The following is a 10,627-nucleotide window of genomic DNA, read 5'->3' as shown; positions in this document are numbered from 1 at the left end:
TTTTTAAAGATGGAGGCTTGCTCTGTCACCCAGGCTGGAGTGCAGTGCAGTTATCTTGGCTCACCACAAACTCAGCCTCCCAGGTTCATGGGATTTTGCAGCCTCAGCCTCCTGAGTAGCTGAGACTACAAACGTGTGCCACTGCGTCTGGCTCATACTTTTTTGTACTTTTTTTTTTTGTTTTTGAGATGGTGTATTGCTCTGTTGCCAGGCTGGAGTGCAGTGGTGTGATCTTGGCTCACTGCAACCTCCGCCTCCCGGGTTCAAGCAATTCTCCTGCCTCAGCCTCCCAAGTAGCTGGGACTACAGGCATGTGCCACCACGCCCAGCTAATGTTTGTATTTTTTAGTAGAGATGGGGTTTCACCATGTTGGCCAGGATGGTCTCGATCTCTTAGCCTTGTGATCCGCCCTCCTTGGCCTCCCAAACTGCTGGGATTACAGGCGTGCACCATTGCGCCTGGCAGACTTTTTTTGTATTTTTAATGGAGGTGGGTTTCACCATGTTGACAAGGCTGGTCTCGAACTCCTCATCTCAGGTGATCTGTCTGCCTTGGCCTCCCAAAGTGGTGAGATTACAGGCATGAGCCATGTCTCCCAGACTTTGAAGTGGTGTTTTTTAAAAGTAATGAAACTTTTTTTTTTTTTAAGCTTGAGGCAATATCGTGCCACTGCACTCCAGCCTGGTGATGGAGTGAGACTGTCTCAAAAAAAAAAAAAAGTAATTAATTAATTAAAAAGTGTGCAGCCATCAGCCCTCAGGCCCCCTCTGTCTATGGTGTAGCCATTTTTTTATTCCTTTACTGTTGTTGTTGTTTTTTTTTTTTTTTTTTTTTGACCCGGGTTCAAGCGATTGCTCTACCTCAGTCTCCAGAGAAGTTGGGATTACAGGAATTCCCCATCAGACCAAGCACATTTTTCTATTTTTAGTAAAGACGGGATTTCTCCATGTTTCTTGGTCAGGTAGGTCTTGAACTCTCTCTCAAGTGATCCGCTCACCTCAGCCTCTGAAAACGCTGGGATTACAGGCATGAGCCACTTCGCCCAGACTTTTTTTTTCCCCCAACATCTAATGGGCAAATGCAGTTTTGTTTTGTTTTGTTTTGTTTGAGACGGAGTTTCACTCTTGTTGCCCAGGCTGGAGTGCAGTGGCGAAATCTAGGCTCACCACAAACTCCGCCTCTAGGGCTCGAACAGTTTTCCTACTACCTCTGTCTTCCGAGTAGCTGGGATTACAGGCATGCACCACAACGCCCGGCTAAATTTGTAGTTTTAGTAGAGACAGGGTTTCTCCATGTTGGTCAGGGTGGTCTCGAACTCCTGACCTCAAGTGGTTTGCCCACCTCAGCCTCCAAAGTGCTGAGATTACAGGCGTGAATCAGTGCACACGGTCTCTCTCTTCATCCTCTTATCTGTTTGCCTCTATTTTCCATCACATTCTGCTCTAAGGCTTATTTATTTAAAATGGCTTTTATTTCTTTCTCTATTGTCATCGTGGAGATGATTTCTCATTTGGAAGAAGATTATTTTGTTTTCAATTGTATTTTCGCAACATTTAAAAAGTGAAGTAAAGAGTATTTCCCGGGCCGGGCGTGGTGACTCACGCCTATAATCCAAGCACTTTGAAGGCCAAGGTTCAAGACCAGCCTGAGCAACATGGTGAAACCCCGTCTTAAAAATTAATTAATTAATTGTTTTTTAAAAAAAGAGTATTTCCCGGACCAGGCACCATGGCTAACGACTGTAATCCCAGGACTTTGGGAGGCCGAGGCAGGCAGATTACTCAGTCAGGAGTTCTAGATCAGCCTGGCCAACATGGTGAAACTTTATGTCTACCAAAAATACAAGAATTAGTTGGGCATGGTGGTGCGAGCCTGAATGCCTGCTACTCCGGAGGCTGAGGCAGCGAATCGCTTTAATCCAGGAGGCCAAGGTTGCAGTGAGCTGAGATCTCGCCACTGCACTCCAGCCTAGGCGACAGAGGAATACTGTCTCAAAAAGAAAAAAAATAAAAGTAATAGATCTCTTCCGAAAATGTGCTGGGATAACTAACTGGACATCCACATGGAAAAGAATAATGTTGGATCCTGGCCAGGCGCGGTGGCTCACGCCTATAATCCCAGCACTTTGGGAGGCTGAAGCGGTGGATCACGAGGTCAAGAAATTGAGACCATCCTGGTCAACAAGGTGAAACCCTGTCTCTACTAAAAATACAAAAATTAACTGGGCATGGTGGTGCGCACCTGTAGTCCCAGCTACTCGGGAGGCTTCGGCAGGAGAATTGCTTGAACCCAGAAGGCAGCAGTTGCGGTGAGCCGAGATTGTGCCATTGCACTCCAGTCTGGGTCACAACAGCAAAACTCCATCTCAAAATAATAATAATGTTGGATCCCTAAGCCACATCATCAAAAATTATATTTTAAAAAGATTTTTTAAAAAAGGAAGGAAGCCCTGCGGGAAGGGGTGTTACTGTGTCGCCCAGGCTGGCCTGGACCCACAGGCTCAGCCATCCTCCCTCCGTTGCTTCTTGAGTAGCTGGGACCTCAGCCTGCCGCCCCTGCGCCCGCATCCCAGCAGTGTGTAAGCAGCAAGTGGTGACCTCACTCCTCCCCAGCCTGAGCACTCCGCCCCGCCTCCCACGCGGTGGCGTTAGGAAAGTCTTTGAGGCTGAGCACACTGTAGACTCTCCCTCCCGAGTAAATGGAGAATGCAAAGGGAGAGGATTTCTGTTCTGTTCTGTGGGCGTCAGCATGAAATCCTACATTCGGCACAGGCAAGGGCTTTACATTTCACCTTCTAGTTTGCATCCCCGTTCCAGACAACTCCAGGGCTTTCGAATCATGCCTCAGCCTTTCTGGCCGGTGTCGCCTCCAAAACCCGAAAAACAGAGACACTGGAAGCGAGGCCTCTCCCGATTCTAAAGGGCAAGGTCTCTCTGCCTTGCCCAGCGCCCCAACCTCCCCCAGGTCCCGCCCACCATGCGGGGCCCTCCCAGGTCTGGCTTCTGTCTTGCGCGCGTAGATTCACGCAAACGCGCTCAAACCCGGAAGCGGATCGCGTGGGGGTGAAAGTCCCACCGAGGCGTGTGAGTTTTGCTCTGTCTTGTACTAAATCTGCTTCTCAGGTACCCCGCGCTTCTGTTCCCGGGACTTGGGGTCCCCACAGACCTGGAAACTCGCCCATCTTCCTTCACCCGCAGCCAATTGAGACATCTTCCTGAGGGTCCGGGGATCGTTTTCTTTTGGGTTGAAAGTCCGCCTGAGGCTGGTCCGGTTTCCGGTTTTTCTGCTGTAGGGCAATGTTTATACGTCCTATGCTGTAGGTTTCCTGATCAAAACCTTTTTCTGACCCTTCCCACTTTTTTGAAAGCTCTTCCCGGTGCTTTAAGTTCTCATCCGAGAGGTAGATTCCCCACCTGAGCTCGCCAACCCTCGGAGCTCAGCGCCTCAGCTCCAGGTTCGGGGAAGCCGCGTTTTCTGCATGGTCCGGGGATCGTGAAGACCCCACCCTCGTCTTAAGTCCCCATCGCCTCCACACCTCTCCTTGTGTCCGGCCCTGCTGCTCCCCAGGCCTCCCGTCTCACAGTCACCGCTTCCCTTGAGCCCACGTTGGGAAGGTGCCCCGGGCCGGTCCCGTGACTCGTGGTGTTCTCGCCTGCCCAGCTCCAGCTCCTGGAAAATTCGCTTCTCTGGATGCAGGCATCTTACTCCAAAATCTTCTGTAATTATGTGGGCCAGAGGGATCAGGAGACAGAGAGAAACCTAAGACAGAGAAAAGAAGAACGACAAAGACACATATCAAAGTAGAGGATGGGTGAGGAATTTGCCAAAAGACAGCAAAAGTGAAATTATATGTATATATATATGAAAGCAGAAGAAAAGCAACTGGAGAAATGTAGAGAAAAGCGAGATGTACAGAGAGATGAAGGACAGCAAGGCAGGGATGGGACAGCAAAGAGGGAGGTTCATGAGAGTGAGGGAAACGAGGGATTTGGAGCTGGGGCAGACAGAGCAGAGTGGAGAACAGAGGGAGCCACAGCAGGGAGGACACCTGGGGAGGTGGGGTGCCAGAGAGTGGGGATGGGGTATAACAGTGAAGAGAGAATTTAACAGGGAGCTCAGAGGAGGCACAGAGAGGGGAGAAGAGGCAGAAATATATAGAGATTGAGGACGACTGGGGAGAAGGAGCAACAAGAGGTTAAATAATCTGGGAGGATGGAGCAGAAGAGGTGGAAGAGAAGGAATAGAGGGCAGAAGGGGGGGTACAAAGTAAGGAGCAGAATCCCAGGGAAAAAGAAAACAATTAGAGCTACAGAGAAAAAGGGAGAATGAGAGATATGTGCTCAGACAGACCGAGGCAAGGGGATTGCTTGAGTTCAGGAGTTTGAGACCGTCCTGGGAAACAAAGTGAGACCCCATCTCTGCCAAAACAAAACAAAAAAACCGGCATGATGGTGCACACCTGTAATCCCAGCTACTCTGGAGGCCGAGGCAGGAGAATCACTTGAGCCCAGGAGGTCCAGGCTGCAGTGAGCCAAGATCATGCCACTGCACTCCAGCCTGGTCAACACAGCAAGACCCTGTCTCAAAAGAAAAAAAGGCGGGGGGGGCGGGTGACTTTGGATTGTCATGAGTGGGTGAGTTCATTGGATATGATTAGTTGTAGGGAGCCAGTCCCCATGCACCACCTGTGGGTACCCCGAGTTTGGTGTCCACAAAGGAATGAGAAAAAGATTAAGAGTGAAAGTGGGGGCCGGGCGCGGTGGCTCAAGCCTGTAATCCCAGCACTTCGGGAGGCTGAGGCGGGTGGATCACGAGGTCAAGAGATCGAGACCATCCTGGTCAACATGGTGAAACCCTGTCTGTACTAAAAATACAAAAAATTAGCTGGGCATGGTGGTGCGTGCCTGTAATCCCAGCTACTCGGGAGGCTGAGGCAGGAGAATTGCCTGAACCTAGGAGGTGGAGGTTGCAGTGAGCCGAGATCGCACCATTGCACTCCAGCCTGGGTCACGAGAGCGAAACTCAGTCTCAAAAAAAAAAAATTAGCCGGGTGTTGTGGCGGGAGCCTGTAATCCCAGCTACTCGTAGGAGCTGACTCAGGAGAAACACTTGCTCCTGGCAGGCGGTGGTTGCAGTGATCCGAAGAGATCGGGCCACTGCACTTCAGCCTCGAAGTGAAAATTCATATTAAAAGTGTGAGAGAGAGAGGGAGAGAGCGCTAGCAGGAAGGGGAGCCCTGCAGGAGGGGGAGCTACTTTGTCTCCCAGGCTGACCTGGACCTTCAGGCTCAGCGATCCTCCTGCAGCTGCTTCCTGAGCAGCTGGGACCTCAGACTCCCGCCCCTGCGCTTGCATCCCTGCTGCGTTTAAGCATCAGGCGGTGAACTCAGACCTCCCTGGCACTCCGTCCCGCATCCCAGGCGGTGGCCCTAGGGAAGTCTCTGAATCTGAGCACAGGGTGGACTCTCCCTCCTGTGTAAATGAAGAATAGAAAGGGAGAAAATTTCTATTCTGTTCTGTGAGTCATCAGCATGAAAACATAGCCCAGGCAGGGTTTTGCATTTCACATTCTACTTTGCATCCCCGTTCCAGACAATTCCAGGGCTTTTGACACTTGCCTCAGCCTTCCTGGCCAGTCTCGCCTTCAAACCCCGAAAAACAGGCGCAGGGAGCCAGTCTTACAGCCGGGCTGTTAGAGGGGGTCCCGCCCCGCCCTCTGCCAGTTCAAAAGGGCAAGGTCTCTCCGCCTTGCGCCCCGCCCCTACCTCTCCCAGGCCCCGCCCACCTTTTTGCGGGTCCCGCCCAGGCTTGGCTTCTGTCTTGCGCGCGCAGATTCCCGCAAAACCAGAAGCGGATCGCATGGAGTGAAGAGCAGACCGCTGCGCGTGAGTTTGCTCTGTCTGGTATGAAGTCTGCGATTCCCAGGCCCCCGGCGCTTCAGTACCTGGGACGTGGGGTCCCCACAGACCTGGAAGTTCTCGATCATCTTTCTTCACTCAGTGCAAATTGAGACGTCCCCGTGAGATTCCGGGGGTCACTTCCTTTTAGGTGGAAAGTGTCCCCAAGGCTGGTCCCGTCCCGGGTCTTTCTGCCATAGGGCGATGCGTACACTTCCTATCGCGTAGTTTTGGTTAAGCGCGTTGCTCCCGTAAAGAGACCACTAGGCAGGCTTTGTGTGGGCAATGAGGACGTTTTATTTCGCGCTTGGGTGCATGCAGGCCAAGTCTGAGAAAGAAGTTAGGCCAGGGGAGTAGGAAAGGGGACTGTTTTTTTGTTTTGAGAAGGAGTCTTGCTCTCTGGCCCAGTCTAGAGTGCAGTGGCGCCATCTCTGCTCACTGCAGCCATCACCTCCCAGGTTCAAGCCATTCTCCTCCTCAGCCTCCTGAGTAGTTGAGATTACAGGCACCCCCCAACTACGCCCAGCTGTTTTTCGTATTTTTAGTAGAGATGGGGTTTCACCATGTTGGTCAGGCTGGCCTTGCTCATGATCCACCCGCCTCAGCCTCCCAAAGTGCTGGGATTACAGGCAAGCGCCACCACGCCTGGCCTAGGGGACTGGTTATATAGTTTGGGGCAAATGGTCAGTTAAAGGTGGTAATTTATTTTAGGGAGGGGAAGGGCGTCACGGGATGCATGGTCCCAAGCCTAGGGGTCATCTATTACAAACAGGCATGATCATAAGGGTGGGGGTTATGGGTTGCAAGCAGAGAGGTGGGTGTGGTAAATTACATAGTTACAGGGGTGGGAGTCTTGAGAAACCTAATGTCTGGGGGTGGCATTTTCGAAAAGCGAGCAGGAACAAGGGTTGAACTTTGCAGGTTGAGAGCAGTTGAAGCAGGAACTAGTTCTTTCACTTCTCTTTGTGGCCACCCGGTGACTTCAGACTGTGGCTCCTGGAGACCGTCCAGAGGTGTATGTGCGGGTCACCAAGGCTACAATGGCCAGGCTTGGACTTGGAGGCCTGACATTCCCATCTTCTTACGGATGTATAAAGAAAAAAGTTAGAGAAGGGAGAAGGGGCAGTGTTTCTCGAGGCCTCTTCAAGCGTGCCGGGGGCTGCGGGGACATCTGAGAGAAAAGTCTGTGATTTTTGTAGTTTTGTTAAGTGTTTAGTCAAGTCTTTGGCTTAGGTGCCTTTTTATGTATTTAGCAAAGTGCCATTAGCATATTTTTGAGCCTGAAATTGTCCTAATAGGATGAATTCTCTAAAAATAGCCTGTAGGCATAATAGCTTTAAGGTGCCTTCGGCCAATGTAGGAGGGGGGTGGTCCCAGAAGACTTGGATGAAAGGAGTATGTGCAGATTTTGGAGAGGGGTCGCGCCATCTTGACATTAGCGAAGCATTGCCTGGAATTCATGAGCGATGGGTGGTGTTTCTGGTTGACCCGAGAAGGGTGAAGCCCATGAAATAGGACTGTGGACAAGACAGGCAGATGACTAGGGAGGGTTGGCAAGGTGTCCTGTCTTAAGCGGCTGAGAGGTTCTGGGACAGGGTGTGATATTGTGGGGTGGTTAAAAGTAGCATTTGCCATATAGAGTGATTAGTGATGGCCTGGATATGGTTTTGTAGGAATTGAGAGACTAATCAGAAAATGCAAGGTCCCAGTAAGAGGAGAAGGAGGGTGGGTATTGGGGGAGTAGGGACTGGAAAGAGCCATCCAGCTAGACATCCAGCTAGAAAATGGCCAAGTGGATTTGGCATGGGTTAGCACGTTATTTGCCGGGTTAGCACGTTTTTGGGCCCTGTCTTTGAGTCTCCTGATATTATCAGAAAGCAGGCCAGACTGGTTTAAGTAAAAGCAGCATTCCTCATTTAGAAAATATACAGATTAGGCTGGGCGCGGTGGCTCGCGCCTGTAATCCTAGCTCTTTGGAAGGCCCAGATGTGCGGATTGCCTGAGCTAAGGAGTTTGAGACCAGCCTGGGCAACACAGTGAAACCTCACCTCTACTAAAATACAAAAAAATTAGCCAGGTGTGGTGGTGTGCACCTGTAGTCCCAGCTACTTGGCAGACTGAGGCAGAGAATTGCTTTGAAGCGGGAGGTGGAGGTTGCGGTCAGCCGAGATCGAGCCATTGACCTCCAGCCTGAGCAACAAGAGCAAAACCACATCTTGAAAAAAGAAATATACAGAATCCTCCCTTTTCTGCAGTAAGTCGAGGCCATGGCGGTTTTGGACAACTGCACCTGAAGAGTCCATTTGAGCTTGAAGGACAGACAAGACATATATGTCTGTAATGCTGGCAGAAAAATCCGTAGACAGACTGGGGAATGTTGTGACAAGGTATGCCAGTTCCGAGGCCTACAGTGTAGCCTGCAAGCCCAATTCCCATGCATAATACAATTAGCTGGATGACTCTTTCTTGTCCAGTGGGTGTCATTGGGGGAAAGGCAGTTGTTCATTACCGCTGGCAAACTGGATTCTAGGAATAAGGAAGACCAGGGCACAAGTGCCTGTCCAGTTAGTAGGTGGACACAGAGAGCTGGCAGAGCCACATAAGAAGAGGTCTGGGGGAAGGCAGAATTGAATGTAGGGTGAAAAAGTGGGAGGGATCCTTGAAAGGAGAGTCAGATTCCCACACTCCTAAAAATCCAGTAAGAACAGCAGCTGTTGGAGGTTGAAAGGGAGATTGAGGGCCGGGTGCGGTGGCTCACACCTGTAATCCCAGCACTTTGGGAGGCCAAGGCGGGTGGATCATGAGGTCAAGAGATCAAGACCATCCTGGTCAACATGGTGAAACCCTGTCGCTACTAAAAATACAAAAATTAGCTGGGCATGGTGGTGCATGCCTATAATCCCAGCTACTCAGGAGGCTGAGGCAGGAGAATTGACTGAACCCAGGAGGTGGAGGTTGCTGTGAGTCGAGATCACGCCATTGCACTCCAGCCTGGGTAACAGCAAGACTCCGTCTCAAAAAAAAAAAAAAAGGACAAAGAGAAAAGCAGTGCTGGCCTGAATGACACCAGACTTGGGGGACTTTGAGAGGCCTGGAAGTCTTGCCGTCAATTCCCACAGCAGTTAAGGAGGCCAAGGAGACAGGTTAACTTGGAGCTAGTGGCCCCGTGTGGTTAAGAAGGGGATGGACTTACCCTCCACTGTAAGCGTTACCTGAATCTCGGCATCCATGAGAGTACCGGGGCTTCTGAGATGTTTGGGTAGCCTCAGTCTTCAGCCCCCAAGCCAAGGAGCACCGACGTGAGTCACACAGTCCGACTTCCAGTGGGGGCCTGCATAGATGGGCAGGGCTTAGGAGGAGTCCTGGGATGCGGGCGTTCCTTGGCCCACTGTCCAGGTTTCCGACACTTGAAGCAAGGCCCAGGAGGGGTGGCTGGACGCTGTAGTGTGCGTGCTTTGAAGGCTTTGCGAGCCGGCGGTGTCTCTGGGGTTTGTCTTACGGCAGAGTCAAGCATCTGTAGTTCTGAGACGGGCTATCGCCAGGCAGCATCCTCCCTATTATTCCTGAGGATTCAGGAACGTTTTGCTTATAACACAGGCAAAAAAGAAACTGTTTTTCTGCCCTCATTTTTTGCTTCAAGACAGCCAAAGTGAAAAAAAAGATAAGAAAGCAGGAGGAGAGCAAGTGGAGAAATGCAGAGAAAAGCGTGATGTTCAGAGAGATGAAGAACAGCAAGGCAGGGATGGGGCAGCAAAGCGGGAGGGGGAGGCTCACGAGAGTGAGGGAGAGGAGGAGGGACTTGGAGCCGGGGCAGACAGAGCGGAGTGATGCTGGTGGCAAGGAGAACAGAGGGAGCCACAGCAGGGAGGACACCTGGGGATGTGGGGAGCCAGAGAGTGGGGACGGGGTATAACAGGGAAGAGGGAATTTAACAGGGAGAGCAGAGGAGGCGCAGAGAGGGGAGAAGAGGCAGAAATAGATAGAGATTGAGGACGACTGGGGAGAAGGAGCAACAAGAAGTTAAACAGGCTGGGCGCGGTGGCTCACGCCTGTAATCCTAGGATTGGGAAGCCGAAGTGGGTGGATCACCTGAGGTCAAGAGTTCAAGACCAGCCTGGCCAACATAGTAAAACGTCATCTCAAAAAAAAAACAAAAAAAGAGGTTAAATAAGTTGGGAGGATGGAGCAGAAGAGGCAGAAGAGGAGGAATAGAGGGAAGAAGGGATAAACAGCAGGAGAGGAGAGGGGTACAAAGTGAGGCGCAGAATCCCAGGGAAAAAGAAACAAGAGCTAGAGAGAGAAGGGGAGAATGAGACAGCTGTGCAGAATTAGGGAGGGAAGCACAGTAAGGAAGAAAGGGGGGCTGGGCGCAGTGGCTCCCGTCTGTAATCCCCGCACTTCAGGAGACTGAGGCAAGGGGATAGATGGAGTGCGGGAGTTCAAGGCATCCTGCACAACAATAGTGAGACCCCATCTCTGCCAAAAAAAAAAAAAAGAAAAAAGGAAGTCATCGGGCATGGTGGTGCACACCTGTGCTCCCAGCTACTCTGGAGGCCAAGGCAGGGAGTCACCAGGAGGTCCAGGCTACAGTGAGCAGAGATCATGCCTCTGCCCTCCAGCCTAGTCAACAGAGCCAGACGCTGTCTCAAAAGAAAAAAAAGGGGAGGATGACGTTGGGTGCAGATGAGTGGGTGAGTTTATTGGGTATGATTAGTTGTGACATGTTGACT

The 10,627-nt window shown here is 51.2% G+C and overlaps 1 protein-coding gene across 2 annotated transcripts in view; it reads left to right on the top strand.

The window, feature by feature from the left end:
• The first annotated feature begins 3,032 nt into the window (after positions 1-3,032).
• Positions 3,033-10,627, top strand: part of LOC103790060 (uncharacterized) — a 56,109-nt gene continuing 48,514 nt past the window's right edge. For both annotated transcript variants that reach the window (XM_078361179.1, XM_078361177.1), the window contains exon 1: positions 3,033-3,084. The gene's annotated coding sequence lies outside the window, so the exon portion shown is untranslated. The remainder of the gene's footprint in view (positions 3,085-10,627) is intronic.

The sequence above is a fragment of the Callithrix jacchus genome, chromosome 22 (assembly GCF_049354715.1).
Source record: "Callithrix jacchus isolate 240 chromosome 22, calJac240_pri, whole genome shotgun sequence".
Classification (NCBI taxonomy): Eukaryota; Metazoa; Chordata; class Mammalia; order Primates; family Cebidae; genus Callithrix; species Callithrix jacchus.
Note: the sequence above shows the minus strand (reverse complement) of the source record. Positions and strands in the feature narration are given on the sequence as shown.